At 38.0% G+C, this 18,954-nt stretch overlaps 1 protein-coding gene across 1 annotated transcript in view; it reads left to right on the forward strand.

The window, feature by feature from the left end:
• Positions 1 to 5,104: 5,104 nt before the first annotated feature.
• LOC115006699 (myosin IXB) overlaps positions 5,105 to 18,954 on the forward strand; it is a 67,598-nt gene continuing 53,748 nt past the window's right edge. Inside the window, 1 exon segment of the mRNA XM_029429103.1 lies at positions 5,105 to 5,494. The gene's annotated coding sequence lies outside the window, so the exon portion shown is untranslated.

Below are 18,954 nucleotides of genomic sequence, written 5' to 3' on the forward strand. Positions count from 1 at the left end.
GTGATTGTACACAAATTAAAACATAGTTATGAATATTATTTTCCTGCACACTGGCCCTTTAAATAGAGCGGCAGAGTTAATGTTGAGGGCACGAGTTGGAGTCACAAACCTGCAGCCTGTTGTCCCTGCATGCTCCCTGAACGATATATAAAGTATAGTTATATACTGTCGTTATTATATACTATATAGTTATGGCTTATGGACAGTAACTAAGTACATTTACTCGAGTATATCCGTTTTCTACTGCTTTATACTTCTACTGCGCGACAATTCAGAGGGAAACATTTGACATTTGTTCTTTGAAGATTCAGATTATTAATACTAAATATAATCTACTAATAATTTGAAATAGCATTTATTCTTATAGGTTAACAGAAACTGTATTGATCCCTTTGTGAAATTCAAAAGCTAAAGTTTGTAGAGTAAAACAAAAAGACCTCATTTACCAGCAGCAACATTAAAGTGATGAACACATTAATGCATCAATAATTCATTCAGTGCTGTAATATAATATACATTACTCTGAAATGGGCTGTTGTGCATCTGCGCTTGTTGTACTCTAAGTACATGTTGATGGCAAGACTTATATACTTTGACTTAAGTAAGCAGGACTTTTAATATGTAACAGAGTATTTCTACACTGTAGTATTGTTGCTTTTACTTATGTAGAAGAGTACTTTGTTCACCTCTGCTTACAAACATCCACTGCATCACCAGCCCTTTCACGTTTCATAAAGATTATATTGATTGGAAGAGCTTCAAACATTCAGGGGAAGCGCCTCCCTTCCTGTTGTGCGTCTGACATCAACCTCCATTGTGTGTTGAGGTCAAACAACAACAAATATCAGAGATTGAGATATAAAGACGACGCAGACAGTTTAAAGTGTGAAACTTCTGCAGGGATATGTTCGAGCAATGGTCTGATGGTGCTACTAGAGCCTAAGAGAGGGAAATAAATAAAGGTTCATTCTAATCTCATGGTTGAGAAGTTTAGTCACAATTTAGAGCTTTTTATTTTGGAGACACCGTCTGGCCAAGTGGTGCAACTTAAGAAACAACATATTTCTAACATCCGTGGTGTGCTGGAGTCTGGATTACAGTCTTTGAGGTAAAGATCCTGACACGGCGTTGAGCAGTCAACATCTGGTGGCCACAAAGCAGTATTACAGTTGTGTTCCTGTCAAGAGGGAAACAAGCAGCTTCTCTCAACGTTAGACGGCTGGAAGAAGCTCAAGACATCCCTGAAATCACGAAAACGTTTCGTTTTAGTCTTATAAGGGTTGTAATTACAATAAATATGGACGGCAGACACAACTTCATTTAATATAAATTGTAATAAATCACAGTTTAATTCTTTGTCATTTGCATTTGACATACAAGGTTTGAGAAATCTAAATGTCTTAATGTAAAATACATTTTATTTCATCCTTTGTTTGCATTATGGAACTTTAAAGGAAAACCTGTTGAAGTGGTTTGAAGTTATAATAAAACACATTTAATCACAGTGAGTACAATTCAGAAAACAATTACATGCCACGAAACGAGTTCGACCAAATGTGCTTTAAAGATGAATTAGCACAGAAACAAAGAAACTTACAGACACATTATTTACATCCTTCTTCAAGCCAGGAAGAAACCAAATATCACTGGTGAAAAGTGTAATATGAATCACAAAACATACACCCAGACTCCCCACCCTAAATCCCACTACTCTTCATCACCACATGGATGAAGGACACGGACATTTAAAACAAGACAACAAGCAAACATTGCAAAATAAGTAAATAAAAAAACAGTTACATATGTTTGTCCATTCATAGATTAAAACTCTAAACGTCAGGAGCCCTCAAGACAAGTGTTTGAGTGAACACACACACACACACACACACACACACACACACACACACACACACACACACAGAGTCCCAAAGAGTCACAGTTAACTAAGCAGTGATTCAACAGTTATGTTAATGTTGTATTAGCAACACATTAGCGTCACACAGCTCGCGTTAAACGGCATGAAACTGATCACAGATAAACTAAATTATAAAAAGTGATGTGCGTCTTGTAATGTCCTCGTCTCACAGTCCACCAGGCTTTTTTATTGTCGTTTTTAATTGACCTCTTATGTCTTTAAATGTCTTTTTATCATCTGATTTAAAAGACATTTTATGCCTTGAAAGTTAAAATGTTAATGTTAATGTGTTTCTTGTATTTATTCTGTTTTTAAATGTAAAGCATTTTGAGCTGAATGTCTTGTATTAAAGGTGCTATACAAATCAATTTATATTATTATTATTATTATTATTATTATTATTATTATTATTAATATTATTATTATTAATATGTCACAAATCAACAATCACAGAGCAGCTATTATTAAATAAAAATAATGTCACAGATTTAACAGGTGAATTTAGGAAAAGGTTACGCCCTTGCATTAAAAGAATATATATCTTCTCGTCTTGATAATCAAATGACATGTCAATATTTGATGCTACTATATACTTCTATCCACTACATCTCAGAGACAAATATTTTACTTTTTACTTCACTACCTTTATTTGATAACATAAACTACTTTGCAGATTTAGATTATTAATACAACATATAATCATAAATGATGATATATTATTATAAGTTAAACTACCCAGCAGTATATAAATGAAATCAAATAAGCTTCACCTTTTACCAGCTGCAACATTAAAGTGATGAACACATTAATGCATCAATAACTATAATCCAGTTATATAATATATATATAACTATATATATATATAATATACATTATTCTGCATAATTAGTACTTTTGGTACTTTAAGTGTATTTTGATGCTAATACTTTTTTGTAAGTGATATTTTCAATGCAGGAATTTTACTTGTAACTGAGTATTTTTTCATTTTGGTATTACTACTTTCTTTTATTATTATTATTATTATTATTAATAATAATAATAATAATAATAATAATAATAATAATAATAATAATAATCTTTATACAAGAATTGCAGCCCAAAGTGCTTCACAGCAAAAACATAACAATTAGTACAAGATTAGACAGAATAAGATCATTTACAGAACAATAATCACAGTGTTGATGTACATGAGTCTGAAGTACCATTAAAAAATAACAGAATTAAAATAGTATAAAATAGCAGAATTAAAATAATATAAAATAGCAGAATTAAAATATTATAAAATAACAGAATTAAAATAGTATAAAATAGCAGAATTAAAATAGTATAAAATAGCAGAATTAAAATAGTATAAAATAACAGAATTAAAATAGCAGATAAAATAGCAGAATTAAAATAGTATAAAATAGCAGAATTAAAATAGTATAAAAATAGCAGAATTAAAATATTATAAAATAGCAGAATTAAAATAGTATAAAAATAGCAGAATTAAAATAGTATAAAATAGCAGAATTAAAATAGTATAAAATAGCAGAATTAAAATAGCAGAATTAAAATAGTATAAAATAGCAGAATTAAAATAGTATAAAATAGCAGAATTAAAATAGCAGAATTAAAATAGTATAAAATAGCAGAATTAAAATAGTATAAAATAGCAGAATTAAAATAGCAGAATTAAAATAGTATAAAATAGCAGAATTAAAATAGTATAAAATAGCAGAATTAAAATATTATAAAATAGCAGAATTAAAACATTATAAAATAGCAGAATTAAAATAATATAAAATAGCAGAATTAAAATAATATAATATAGCAGAATTAAAATATTATAAAATAGCAGAATTAAAATAGTATAAAATAGCAGAATTAAAATAGTATAAAATAGCAGAATTAAAATAGTATAAAATAGCAGAATTAAAATAGCAGATAAAATAGCAGAATTCAAATAGTATAAAAATAGCAGAATTAAAATAATATAAAATAGCAGAATTAAAATAATATAATATAGCAGAATTAAAATAGTATAAAATAGCAGAATTAAAATAGTATAAAATAGCAGAATTAAAATAGTATAAAATAGCAGAATTAAAATAGCAGATAAAATAGCAGAATTCAAACAGTATAAAAATAGCAGAATTAAAATAATATAAAATAGCAGAATTAAAATAATATAATATAGCAGAATTAAAATAGTATAAAATAACATTGGAAATCATGCCTAGTTTCCCTATCTGAGCCGTACTTAACGACCCTACTGCCGGGAAATCACATTCATCACCATTCTTGTAAATGTTTTAAACTATCAGAGCCATATTTTGAAAGCATGAGATCAACAATGGGCCCCTGTGATCCTTCAGCTGGTTTACTCCCTTCGGTTAGAGCCAGTTTTTCTCCAACACACATTTATCAGAGAAACGTCCTCTTTCCCCGTGGTAAAACAGGTTTTTCAGGTTGATCTCCGGTTTTTCAAAAATACACACTCTGAAATTTATCTCAGTTACCTTTACACATTCAATGTTAAACCAGGTATAGCAAACATTAACGAAATCATTTAAATTAGTTTAAAGTGGCACCATTAAAAGGCTAAAGTAAAGAGATATAAAATATCACCATTAAAAGGCTAAAGTAAAGAGATATAAAGTATCACTATTAAAAGGCTAAAGTAAAAATATATAAAGTATCACCATTAAAAGGCTAAAGTAAAAAGATATAAAGTATCACCATTAAAAGGCTAAAGTAAAGAGATATAAAGTATCACTATTAAAAGGCTAAAGTAAAAATATATAAAGTATCACCATTAAAAGGCTAAAGTAAAAAGATATAAAGTATCACCATTAAAAGGCTAAAGTAAAAAGATATAAAATATCACCATTAAAAGGCTAAAGTAAAAATATATAAAATATCACCATTAAAAGGCTAAAGTAAAAAGATATAAAATATCACCATTAAAAGGCTAAAGTAAAAGATATGTTTTTAGCTTACTGTTGAGCTAAAGACCTGAGTACTTCCTGCACCCCTGCTGTGGACATCACCAGTTGCTAGCTTTAGCCTCGTGTAGTACCACCGCTGTCCTCCTGCAGGGGGCGCTGCTCCGCTGTAAATGTCCCGGATCAACAGGGTGCCTTCATTGTATAGAATCTGGCTCGTGCCTTTTTCCTCAACTTTTTTTTTTCACCGCCCAGACTGCTTCTGTTATTTGGGCAGAGAGAAAGGAAGTAGCGACAGGCTAGCTGGTTAGCCGGTGTGAAACCAGACAGTCTGTCAGGGAAGACAAGACGCTTTTATCTGACCTCAGACACCGCTCTTCTTTGTTTAATATAACCGTAGAAAACCGGGGTTTTTGTCGGTTAACTCTTTCTCTCCCAACCGGGTTTCAAACCGACAAACTGCCTCAACTCTCCGGCGGTGTGTGTCTGGATCTCCGCCGTTGTTAGTGGTTGGTTTTCATTGAAAGGAGAATCACTAACTGAACAAACCAACGACCAAATCATCATTTTTATTTTTTTTCACCAGTTGGTTGAATCGCGGGGAATGAAATCAAGGATTACACCAAGACAATGAGAAAAACAGCCGCTAAAGGTACGTTAAATACTGTGTTACGAGCTGTAAAATCACATGTTTACATGGCACAATCATGTATTTATCGACACATCTTTGGTTTATTGTTGTCGAAGGATACGTGTTTTTTTTTAATGGCTACCAGGCACTGCATTGACAGAGCTGGTGTAAGAAGTTATGGTGAAGTAGCTTGGCGGTTATCTGCTACTCGTAAAGTTAACCGTTGAATGAAGCTAGTTTCTAACGTCTCATTTTTAAATCAAGATGGAGGTTAACGGCTAACTTTCACAGCCGTCCTAGCTGACTGTTGATGATTGTAGGTAACAGCATGTCGCCTGTCTGCTCAGTGCTAACTACAGAAGCATAGGTGTGTGAGTGTGTGTGTGAGTGTGTGAGTGTGTGTGTGTGTGAGTGTGTGTGTGTGTGTGTGAGAGCTGAGAATGTAGGCTGACTTGTTGCAGTGCAGTCTGCCTGGTTGATAATGTGCCTAACACACATGTCAGTACATTGTTGTTCTGCTGGAGGCTCACTTGGATTGTAGAACAAGCTGCACAGTGCTGCAGACTCTTTAGTCCTTGACATAAATCCAAACCAGAATGGTCTAGAAGGGGGCAACTACAGTTTATCCAAATTACCAGCGTATCATAACTGTTATTATGTGCCCTCCATGCTGCACACTTAATGTCTACAGTACACAGCCAGGGTTGCCAGTGTCTGAGCCTTTTATACTTGTATCATGTTGTATTGTTCTCAGACTTAACACCTGCATTACATTACTAACCAACTACTTTCTAAACATATGTGACTGTCTGTCTGAGTAATATCAGTAGTGACTGCTTCTACCTACTTTTCCTGTCATTGCACACTAATAATACTAATACCACCCATCGCTGGTTTATGTCTGTAATCATGTGAAACTACTGTCACCATATCAACTTGAGAGGGCATAAACTAGGACTGGGAAATATGGCTGAATTCAATATCACGATATTAATGGTAGGATATTTTCTAATGTTTTCGACATGGCAGATGTATTCAGAACCACATCAAATAATCCCACAGCAGTGATGATTTTGTAACTTTGTTCCTTACAGTAGCACGTTGGCTAAACCTTGAGAAAACCTTCCACACAAGCTGCAGGACCAAGCTGTCGCTACATGACTAACGTCTGGGCGGTGGAAAAAAGTAATCATACATGGGAACATTGAAACTACGCACATATGCACTTCACTTGGAAGTTCCTCCCCCTCCCTGTTTCCCTTTTTCCATTTCTCTGATTTACTTTGGTCTGAACACTGTCGTGCACTTCCAGTGGCCTAACTAGAAAGTCATTTCTGCATGTAAAATACATCCTTCTGTTCTTAATAAGCCACATGTTGGGACACAGGGCTTCAGGAAGGGCTTAAAATAAGCTGTGAGACTAAAGAGTGGAAATGTATAAATGTTCACCTGCTGGAGGGGGATGTACAGCAACTGTACTGTGACCCTGCAAGACGAGTAGGTGGAATGAACTTTTGCTATATCGTTTTATTTTCAGTTTAGTTTGAAGGTAGTTTTCTGAGCGAGTGACTGTTGTAAAATTATATATTTAAAGTTTTATTTCTCATCTAAACATGGAAACTTACAAGTGATTTCTTTACCACAAATGGATAAATAATTATACAAATAAACCAAAACAAAACTGTCGGGGACCAATTGTCATCAGATGTTTTGCACACCACACTTCATCAGTGAAGTACAAAGCTTGTGCGTAGAATATAAATGCAAGTGACATCTCATTAAAAAGATGAGCGCAATCAGACCGCCTTTGAAAAAGTCTTCAAGACCAAACTCTGGAAGTGACATTGAACAGAATGTAGATTACAGTTGATTTATGCAACATATTTCACTTGGGCATGTCTATTATTAATATAAGTATATAATAGAGGTATTAAATATAATCTTATACTGTTGTGTTTCAACACTATCAGTTATAAAGGTTAGACTGACACAGTGTGTGTGTGTGTGTGTGTGTGTGTGTGTGTGTGTGTGTGTGTGTGTGTGTGTGTGTGTGTGTGTGTGTGTGTGTGTGTGTGTGTGTGTGCAGCATCTGTAATACTGTGGTTCTGCTGTGGATCAAGCATCAGCATATTCAATACAGTCAAGGTCCCCATCTGTCATACTCAAAATCTAATTAACATCCCAATCCCTCAGAGAAAGCTTGAGACAAATATCCATTTATTAAAATGCTTCCTGTTTCATTAAATTGAATATTGTAACTGTTTAGAAATGTAAAAAGGAGGAGATGTAACTGAATATAAATAATATGCAGATATAAACTGGGGCTGCAAGATATTGTAGAAAACTGCTCCTCTCCTGCGATAGGCCTATATTTAATGATATGATAAAATACAGGTATTTAACGACAAAGCTGCTGTTTTTGGTCCTGCACATGCACACATCATAAGGTGGATGCTGAGACGATGTATCATGCAGCCCTAACGCATAATGGCATCTCAACTGGAGCTGTAATATTAACTTTCACTTAATTATTCTCTTCAAAGACGTTTCACAATATCTTCAAATGATTGTCAACAGAAAACAAACCAATTATGTTGCAACACAGCCAAATGTATCCCGTACCTCCTTAAAGTACTAGGAAACACTTAGGCAGAACGGCTCTCTGCCATCTTTGAAAGAAAAGGACCATATGGCCTCCTGCTAATGGTTGGTGCTCTGCGAGCCCCCCCACTGCAGAGCTGACAGTGGTTAAGGGCAAGAAGGGGGTTGGGGGAAGGAAGACCAATTACATCTACAGCTCAGCCTCCAGTTGTAATTGGTCTACACATCCTGGCGGATGCAACTGTGTGAAGCTGCGGATGAAAAGATAATTGCCTCAATAATAGCTGTGCCAATATTTCTCAGAGGAGACTCTGGGGAGATTCAAGGGTTTCCTCAGTCTCTGCTTTTATTATTCAGCTTTATTGCGTTTATTTTCAAGCACTAAATCTTACCATTGTATGTTATTAAATATTAATTTCCCCACAGATAACCCTGTAGATCAGTGTTATCCCAGCTCAGCGTTGTGTGTTTGATAGTCCACAGAGTTGTCCTGTAGAGTCCTGCGTATGTCTGTATTTTTTCGTAAATTCTTTTAGGGTTGTAGCTGTTTCTGATCATAACCTGAACCACATTAGAGGAACTGTTGTTTCCTAATACGTCTGTCAAGCAAACTGCTTTCTGCTATGACACCACAACTGCAGACGGCAAGATAAAAGGATTTTGAAAGGCAACAATAATGAGGTGGTGGGTGAAGAGAGTATAGAACTTCCATTGGCTTATTTTTACTTTCACGTCTTATGTATCTTGTGGTTAGCTGCATATTAGCATGAGGCTGTGGGAGCTGCTTTTTGCACTGTACATATAAAAGCAACTTTGTCCAGCTTGCAACCGTTCTCTCAACACCTCTGTCTAGTGACTATCTTATCTTGTGTGTTTTTCAGGGTCAAATGTGTTGCCGGTGTAGAATTACTGAGAAACTCCACAACAGCTTGATGAATCATGAGGGGAAATGAAACCCAAATTAGTGGCTGTAGAATATGATAATTGACAATGCCAACCACTTTGGCATTTAAGTTTGGTTTCACCGACTGTTTACATGCGTAGGGCTGCGGCTAATGATTATATTCATTGCCAATTAAGCTGTCGATTACTTTCTTTATGAAACAATTAATTGTTTAGGCCATAAAATGTCAGAAATTGGTGTAAAATGTCAATCAATGTTTCCCAAAAACCTGAGAGGACGTCCTCAAAAGTCTTGTTTTGGTCACAGCTCAAATATATTCAGTTTACTGTCATAGAGGAGTAAAGAAACCAGAACATATTCACATCTGGATTCTGAGTTTTTCTCCTAAAAATATAACTCAAACTGCTTAATCAATTATCAAAGTAGGTGGCGATTATTTGACAAGTAATCGACAAATCTTTGCAGCTCTATATATACAACAGAAAATATAAATGCAGCAAAGCCTTGTTGTATTTGCCGAGTTCAAAGCAAATATGTAGAGTTTGTCTGTTTTGTCTGCTCATGTGAGTTCAGTATTCGGCTACTGTGTTCCTCTTTTCACTTTTTCTTCAGTATCGTACTGATACTGATATCGTAGCTCCCTGACAGAACAAGGACAGAGGAACAGGCTGAGCTATAGTGTGCTGTGGCAGCAGCGCAGTGGTTTCTAATGAGTCCCTGAGCAGCATGCGTTGTCTCTGTGCAGCTGGTGTTCTGGGGCAAGATGCTGTAGGCGACCTGTGGAATGACGCAGGCACCTACACTCCCATGGCCCAGCAGAACAGCCTCAGTACAGTCGGATACAAGTGTAGATAAGTGCATCTGTTTGCTACAACATGAGTGAAGAGCTCATTGCCAAGTGCTTAGTAGGAAGGTCTGACATGAAGAGGCTTTTGTTTCTATTACATGTTGCTTACTAGGAAAATGTATTACTCACTGCTACCCAAGAACACCAGGATGAGCTGGGTTATGTGTCATTCTAATGTTTGTAAACCTGTGGGCTGTATCAGGAGAGCAGAATCTCTCATCATTTTCTCAGTCAGACGTTGAAAGAGCTCCATATCTTCTCATCACAGATGTTGACATAATTTGAATAGGCTGTGATGGGTAAACACTGCAGGATTCCCCTCAGTGTTTGCAAGATGGGTAGGTGTATGAAGACAGAGAATGGGAAAGTAGGAGGTCAGAAAGGAGAAATGGGACACCGGTATGTGTGTGCTTTTGTGTACATACAGTGTGTCAGCGCTTAGTCCAATAATGTGACAGGAATGCTCCAGGGTCCGCCTATCTGTGGTGGAAGACAGGGAGAATAAATAGCCTTGCGTTCTTCAGAAAGCTGCTAACTGAGCTTTGTAGTGTGGATTTGCAGCGACCTGTATTTTGTAGCGACTGGACCAGATTGAGAATGCAAGCAAAAGAAAGTTAGTGAATGAGCAAGGCAGTCTGTGTTGGTAGTAGTAGCGGTATAGCAAAGTGAAAACATTGATAAACATCATCTTTAAGATACACCCTTATTCTGAAATTCTTAACACTTTACAGCACTTTACAGTAAACTGAAGGTCTATTTGTATTCTTTTAATTAACAAGAATAGATCGTTTTTTATTTAATTGTCTGGAAGAGCCCAGTAATAAAACATGTAAATCCTATTTTAGTTGCTTTTTGTGAGCTGAAATAAATGTAACTGAATATGTTAAATGGGCATATGTTATTGTCTCGTATCGATTGCAGGCCACTAATTGAGTCCAATCGAAATCGTAGCGTGGCAGATTTTGTGACATCAGCAAATATCGTATTAATGTCTTAATAATTGATATCGTATCCCCATAAAAGTTGTGATTTACACTCGTAGTGAGTACACACGGAGAGGTGAAGGGAGGGGGAGCGGTGGTGTTTTAAAGTCATCAATTCCACAAACTCCTTGGTAACTTGGCTCTTTCAATGTGGCAAGCTGAATTTATGGGCTTTATAAATAGACCCAGCTGTAATGATAGGGTTTAAGTGAGGAAAAAGGCTGGCCCACTGTTTTAGGGATCGCCTACCTACAGTGCATTTGTTTGTTGTGTCCCTTAGTCTTCACTCAGCATTGCAGGATACAAGTCGAGATGATTGGGATCAAAGCTTGATTATGATTATACCAAATCTGCCTGAAGAGATTCTGATTATAGGCACAGATATAAGCCAAGCAAAAGCTTTAACTAAAATATACAACTCTAGAATTTTCCACAGTGAAGTGAAAAGTAGTCTGTCAACGTCATGGAAGACATATTTTAACCACTTTCAGGCAGCTTGTGCACAATGACTTCATATGGCATTTAGGTTCAAATCTACGTGTTGACATCCCTGTTTCTGGTAGTAACCGTCCAGAGGTGCCAACAATAACCCCGTTTTACCAGCTGTAAATTTGAGCTTTTGGCTTTTTGACTCAATTATTTAGCTGTTCATGTCGGGACAGTTATAGTTTTTTACGAGTTACTATTCTGCATTAGTGATTTTGACTCCTGTGGTTGGAGATCTCTCCCAGTGAGAGCCTGCAACTTGGCAAAATGAGTAGCAGCCACCAAACAAAAATATTTAAGAGAAACAACCAGAAAAATGATTTAACTGCAGCATGACATCTTTTGCATGATTCCACGGTTTGATTCTCTTCTTATATCTGGAATTATTCCCTTCATCGATATCACATGCAACGTTTTGCAAAACAATATGAAATCCAATCTCATAGACCCATGATGGAGCAACATGATGAGGTATTTAAGTGGAGGCAAAATAATTCCATGAACACCTTATCTAACGCTGGTGAGCACATTTTCTTGGCTTGTTATTTAACAATGGCTGAAGAAAACTGCGACTACTAATTGAAAAAGTTAACATTATCCAACGGGACCAGATTGAATTCAATGGATGGACGATCTGACAGGATTCCCTGCAGTGACATGTACACCTACCTAATAGAGAAACCACCGTGTATAGTAAAGAGAGACGGAGTATGAATTCCTCCTAGTTCCTCGATTTCTGATTAGGTGGGCATGACAAAACTTTCCTACTGTACAACAGACAATACTTTATTTAACCTTATCTGATGTGTGTGCTACAAGCAAGCATTTTTGAGGATCGCTTCAGTCCAATCCTTGCATCTTATTGAGTTTAACAATAGTTGTCTTTCTAAATGGAGCCATTACTCTTTCCATTATGGCACCCAACAAGAAAGCAAAATTAAATTTTCAGTGTGTAACTTAAGCCTACTACTCTGAGGTGTTTGGTGTTTTGGTGCCACCAGCCTTTGTTTTGTTTTGCCTCCAGCTAACAGTGTGACGTAATCATGACGTCGACACTAAAAGGGTCTATGTCTCAGAAGTCTGACATATTGAGTTGAAGCCTTTATGCCATTGACTCCCTGCCCCCTCAGCTGCAGCGGTCTCCCTCAGGAAGGGGACTGTTGTGTGGACACAGATTGACTGACTCGTTGATGGCTGTGGTGAAGTGAAAAATCCTCCCCCTCCATCCTCTCTGCGGTCACTGATCCTGTCCCTTGGCTCTGGATTATGGGCAGAGAGAGGGAACACCCTGAGGCTCTAAGTTACTCTGTACCATCCAGCTCCGAGGCTGTCCGTCAAAATGGGATCATTAGGCATAGCTAATAAGGCCCAGGCAGATATGCTGTCTTGAGTTTATCTATCATTATTATTTACCTAAACGTCTCATAATGACACCTGTCAGTTCTTCCTGCACTTGGAAGATTACTACCAAGGAAACCGAAAGGAACTCTCCATAAGAGCTACCCGATCTACCTCAGCTCACTTGCTTTATCGTTCACCATTAAACCACAAAGGTCACACAATAGCCATATGTAACTAATGGTGAATTGCAGAATTTGTAGTAGTTTGGGTTGTTTTAGTGCACATAAATCATTACAGTAGTTGTGTGTAATCTATGTACTCCTGCCTGTACGATGGAGATAAATATGCACATTGCATGATGACTATGTAATGACCAGGTAATGTGAAGTTCAAGCTGCAACTTCTTTTTGTGCAACTATGTATTAAAACACTCCCTGTATCTCCCACAAATACAGAGGAGGAAAGAGATTTAAGAATCCTAAAAGTCTATACAGGAAATGATACAGTCCCTAATCTAATACTTAGTCCACCAAAATCCTCTTTTAAGGTGTAAGTATGTTGGCACAAATTGGATTGGACTTGTTTATGTCTTGGTTTAAGAGCGAATGGACAAGTCTAACGAAGTAGACTTCTGAACGTCATTCCTTACTCACTCCTTTTGAAATGATGCCAGGAAAAAATGAATAATCTCAGCCAGGCAAGGTGTTAAAAGTGACAAAACATTCCCATTATATGTGCCAGGGCAGAAGCAAGCCAGTATGTTACAGAGGACAAGGGCGATGGCTGGTACAGTGTTTGTGCCACTTGAAGCTCATGATAATTGTTGTTGTGATTCGTTCTAGGTGTGTAGAGTTAGTTTATGGTGTTTGTTGGCCAACATGTCCTTTTAAACTTGAGAGTAAAATTAGAGTAAATCACAGAATGTTTTTACTCCACTTAACTTGCATATTGCCTTGATAACAGTTTGATGAGATGATATGTGTTTATGTAAACACAACCTGGAAATGATTTACATTGGGTTACTATGTGATGAGGCTCGATGTTCTTTGGAAAACTAAACGCAACATCATTTATGTGAACTGATGTATGTAAGCCTCTCTAGTCCAAACATATTAATACAAGGCATGTATTTTAGGCATTTATAGCACTTTAAGTTCAGCATTAGGGTTGGACTCCTTGCCCCAGCTTAGTCTTACCACTGGATGCCTGGCGGGCTGTGGAGAGTGACAAGGGAAGTGAAAGAGAAAAAAGCAAAGCACAGAAGACAAGGGAGGCACAGATGGGGAAAGAGATGGAAAGAAAGAGACAAGCTGAGGGTGGAGGGAGATGGAGCGGGAACAGTAGACCTTGGCTATGTGCTCTCCATTGGCCGGGCTCTGCTCTGCTCTGTTTGTTTTTGCTCTATTTTTACTGTGCAGTCTGACTGTGGTCCCTGATGAATGGCTCCATATGTAAGTTACATTTCATCAATCATTCAGTAAGTCCGGCCCAGATGAGACCGTTAGGAGACATGATGTGATCCGTACAGAAGAAAAGAACGGGACAGTAGAAGGAAATGTTTTGGCAAATAGCTTTTAGTGGTGTCATCTTTTTACTCTCAATTAGTTTTTTTGTTGCGCATGACGCACAGCATCAGTTGTGTTGCTGTCCAGTCTACTTCTCTTAAAACAATACAGATGGGTAGGTTTTACAACGATGTTTCTGAGATACTTATCATCGACACAACGTTGGTGTTTGAATCTGCCAGGCCACCCAAACATCATCAGAACAAACCACAGGGAAGCTATTGTTATTGTTAGATTATACTTTCTGCACCACATATAATCTATTGTATGTCAGAATGTCAGAGATTATGTTGTTTTCCCCTTGTGTTACTCCTCTTTATTACACATCCTTCATTATAAGCTCTTTTTTTCTAGCCCTCCTGCTGCGTTTTGTCCCACTTTAAGTTCAAACTGAGGTCAAGGCATGTATAAAAATGTGGGATGAGTAATATTGGTAACATTGAGGTGTTTCTCAGTTGGTAGAGCGCAATTTGGTCGCAACCCAAACAAAAACATGGTGCCATAAAAGAAAGAGAAAAGGCTTTAGTTTGTGTTTGAATTCAGTTTCTTCCTGCTACATGTGACTATGCTTACGGATAAAGTCTGGCATTGCACCCGGCTGTCTGAACCTTTTTCTCTAAGGAATAAAGAAAAGTGTGTGTGTGGCATGTGTAACCGGCGGCAGGGGTAAGGGATTTTAAAGTATGTATGAACTTGGTGCTATTCTGGTACTACAATGGAGTCATGTGTTTAGGAAATGTTTTTAGAGCAGGGTAGCCCACATGAGTGAGCGTGTACAATAATCCCCTCTGTCTGCCTCCTTCCCTTCACTTCCTTTTCTCCTCTTCCTGATTTCTGACTGCAGCTGCCCCACATCTCCAGACAACATGCTGTATGTTTGTGTTTGTGCGTGTGCATGTGGTTTGTTGCGCTGAACGGGAAGGAAGTGTTTCCGTAACTGCAGACCATCCTGAGCAGCCGCAGATCTGAATGCACCAGAATCAAATAAACATGTGTGTGCTAATATTAACATTTATTTAACAGGCTTGATACAGGGTAGGGCTGCAAATGACAATCATTTAAATTAATAATTTATCGGTTTATTATAGTTTTGAACAATTGATTGTTCATTTGCCCAAGTCGATGTATTCAAATCGCGTATCTGTCTGACCAACTATCCCAACCAACCAAAAGTTTAGTGAACGATACCAGCAAACATTATTCCCATTTTAGAAAGCGGAACCAGTGGGAATTAGCACAAAAATAGTGGTTGAGTAATTTTGTAACGATCAACTAATCGATTACTCAACAAATCGTTGCGTAACCCTAATATCATTTAGCTTCCTGACTACTTTTGCTGGCTATTATAGAAATTGACCAACATTAACAATGGAGTAAAACCAACAGCTTAGCAAACAGTGAAATTTTTTACGAATCTAGAATTTCTTAGAGGAATACATTACATGGCAGTGGTGTTTAGGTTGTTATGTCCGTCCCCTGAATATCTATAATACTAATCAAGAATATGCTAATGTCCTACATGTCTTAATTTAGCTGTATTTGTCCATCGCTGGTCAAAACTAGTCCATTATTAGTCCAACGTGACTGAGATACTGGTACGGAAAACTCTCCGGAATCCCCTGTCACCATCAACCAGCGTGGAATCCCAAAACAGCCAATCACACCCAGCTGGGACCTTCTGGGTTACATTAAGTCAGACATGCAATGCCTCACTGGTCTGGTGTGTTTCATGTGGATGCTGCTTTGAATCTAGAGTTTCAGCTCATCACACTGATTGAAAACATATATTTCTGTTCTCCATCTTGGTTATGCATCATCTCAACCTTAGTATTACCCCTGTATGAAAGAACCATGGGGCTTTGAGTCTGTGCAACGTTTAAGCCTGGGAAATTATTTGGGGAGGATTTGCATGTGAATTTGCATGTGGGCTTCACTTCACTGTTGCAGCACTCTTCACTTTATTATAGCTTGTGTTTAATTTAAATCTGTTTTATAGACCTTTTTGCTTTGCTGACTTGGGCTTGCCCTAAGGTGTGATTGACTGGATGACACAATAATAAAGGGGCATTATGTGTTAACCAAAAACACCGGGACACATTTTTTATAGTATAGCATAGTTCCAACACTGGAGCACTTCCTCCACTCTCCTCTACTCGGTGTGGTTTAGCATCTGGACTGAGTTAAAGCCAGTGCCAAATGTTAGGCAGAGGGGGGGTGACCAGCAGGAGGTCGGAGGAGTCGGGGGAGATTCTGTTAAAGACACTGGTATGATAGTGGAGTTGGAGGGAAGTGGGAGCACAGTTAAGGAAACAGTTGAAAACACAGCGGTCCAGCTGAGGCAGACGGGTGGCGAGACACAGGGGAGTAGTATAAGGCTGTACCCGGGCCCTCTTGGATTACTGACCTGCTGTGAAATGAACATAAAGTGGGAGTTCATAAAGCTGTGGCTAAAACTAATGTTGGGTTGCCTCAAGCAACAGAAGAACTGGCTGACACGCGGAGGCCTTGGTGGAGTAATACAGCCATGATTTGAGGTTGTTTTGAAGTATGTTGTCGACTGTGTTTACAGCTGAATGAGCTGTGCGTGATACGGGGTCATATATACCTCCGAGCGATGTCAAATGAACAGCAGCCCTCTTTAGTTTGTCAATACATGACTCAGACGCATGATATTGGGAGTGGCAGATCAATGGAGTGCACTCAGATGACCATGTTATAATTGATTAGTATTGTCTATTGCAGCTATGGTGATATATTGTGACAGACCGCTGGCTAGCTGGAGTTTAGTTATGCTCTGGAAAACCAAGCTGTCATTGTTATGTCGGGGAGGTATCAAATGGTGTTTATCTCTCTCAAACTTGCCTTCGTGCAGTTTGGCTGTGATATCTTTCTCTGTACTTAATACTCCTTTTCTGGCAGCTTGCTTGTGGCAGAAAAGAGGATTTTGACCATGAGCTTGGGCTCCATATCGAATGAATAGGGTAATATCAACAAGTCAAAGACTGGATCCCTGCAGCTTCTCTCTCCTTTATCCGTCTTTAGACTGAGGCAGCAGATGCTCCTCAGCTCTGCTTTTATTGTTCATGGCTGGCCAGCCTGGGAGCTGACTTAAAAACAGGGGGGAGGAGATGAGGAGCTTTTAGTGCCCTTTTTCTTCCCTTTCCTTCACTCTCTCTTCATAGTTCCCTCTCTATCTGTGTCTGTCTTTTAAAGCCCAGTTGGTGTCTGCTGGATGAGTTAATTCCCTGATTGAGGTTTTGGGCCCTTTTTAAACAAAAGGCTGCATCTTTGAATAGGCCACATGGCTCCAGTGGGAGGGCTCTGATCCATTCACAGCCATTTTGGGTGCATCTGCACTTCCTATAGAGCTGTGAGACTGATTTACCACCACTCAGCAGCAACAGGAGCGATCTCTCCCTCTCTCTATCACAAAAGTCCCGAGTGCATTTATGAATCCCTAAGAGAACACACACACATGCAGTGAATCTGTACTTCCCTTCTTGTGCTTCTCGTTGTGCCCAGAGGACAATTACAGCCTGCTTTGGCTAAGAGCCAGCCCCTCTCATCTCCATTAGGTCATCTAGAGAGAGTTGTAGCGGTGATGGATACCTCCGCAGCGCTCGGCTGCATTTTCCCCCGGGAGAGGAAAGGAGCTTGGTCTACAGCGTTGCAGCCAGGCACACAGATGTACCCTGGAAGCGGTGTCGGTGGACCCGGGGACTTTGAAATGTTTGAAATTCAGTGTAAAACAAAATAATTATATTTAACTTGAGCACTAATGTTCAAATGGTTAACCTCCTCAACTCCACTAAGCCTTCGGCGGATCCATCATTACAAGCACATGTTGTCGAAACCCACAGAGCTATATTTGAATTCAAGTCATGCTCTCAAGACTTCCATAGATTTCAGAATTAGTGCTGCAACTAATGTTTAATTTCATTGCTGATTAATCTGTCGATTTTATTTTCTTGATTTATCTATTTATAAATGGTCAGAAAAGGGTAAGAAATGTCGATCAGTGGTTCTCAAAGCCCAGGATGACGTCCTGAAAGGTCTTGTTTTTTCCACAACTCAAATTTAAGAAGCTGGAATCTGATCATTATTTTCTTAAAAATGTACTCAAACTGATTATCAAAATATTTGAAGATTAATTAAATCGTTGGCAACTAAGTAATCGATTAATTTCACAGCTCTAATCCAAATGGTGGCGGTTGGATTTGACCAATTTATTAATGAACAAAGCGTTGAAACAAGCTACAGCTAGCTTTATGAACCAAACACTGACTCCATACGGTTTCTACAGACAGCTTGTGGAGGAATGCAGATTCCTTGTAGGAGCTATATTAACATCAACAGCACTTTTGATTTAGTTGAAAATATTAACGTGCCTATAAGAAAGAAAAGCAACAGGAATCCCTTCAGCTTTGTTGAGGAGGACCGAGCCCTGATGAGTAAATGCTCGGCTACACTTCATCATGAGTGTTGTAAAGCAGACATTTCTGGATCTGACTCAGAAAGGATGAGCAAGTTAGAAATAATTGCAGATGAGTGATTGTGACCGTGTCGTAACAAGGCGGTGTCGGGGACATCACACAAAAACTGCTTCATGAAGCAACTAAGATGTATTAGTACTAGTATTTGTATTTCATTGGGTTAGAATTGGATTGATATGTGAATGTTTTCTCGTGTATTAACATTTGACCTGCTTTTCTGTAGCTCGGGTTGAGTGGGTTGACCATTAATCATTCGGGGGG

This window comes from Cottoperca gobio, chromosome 4 (assembly GCF_900634415.1).
Source record: "Cottoperca gobio chromosome 4, fCotGob3.1, whole genome shotgun sequence".
Classification (NCBI taxonomy): Eukaryota; Metazoa; Chordata; class Actinopteri; order Perciformes; family Bovichtidae; genus Cottoperca; species Cottoperca gobio.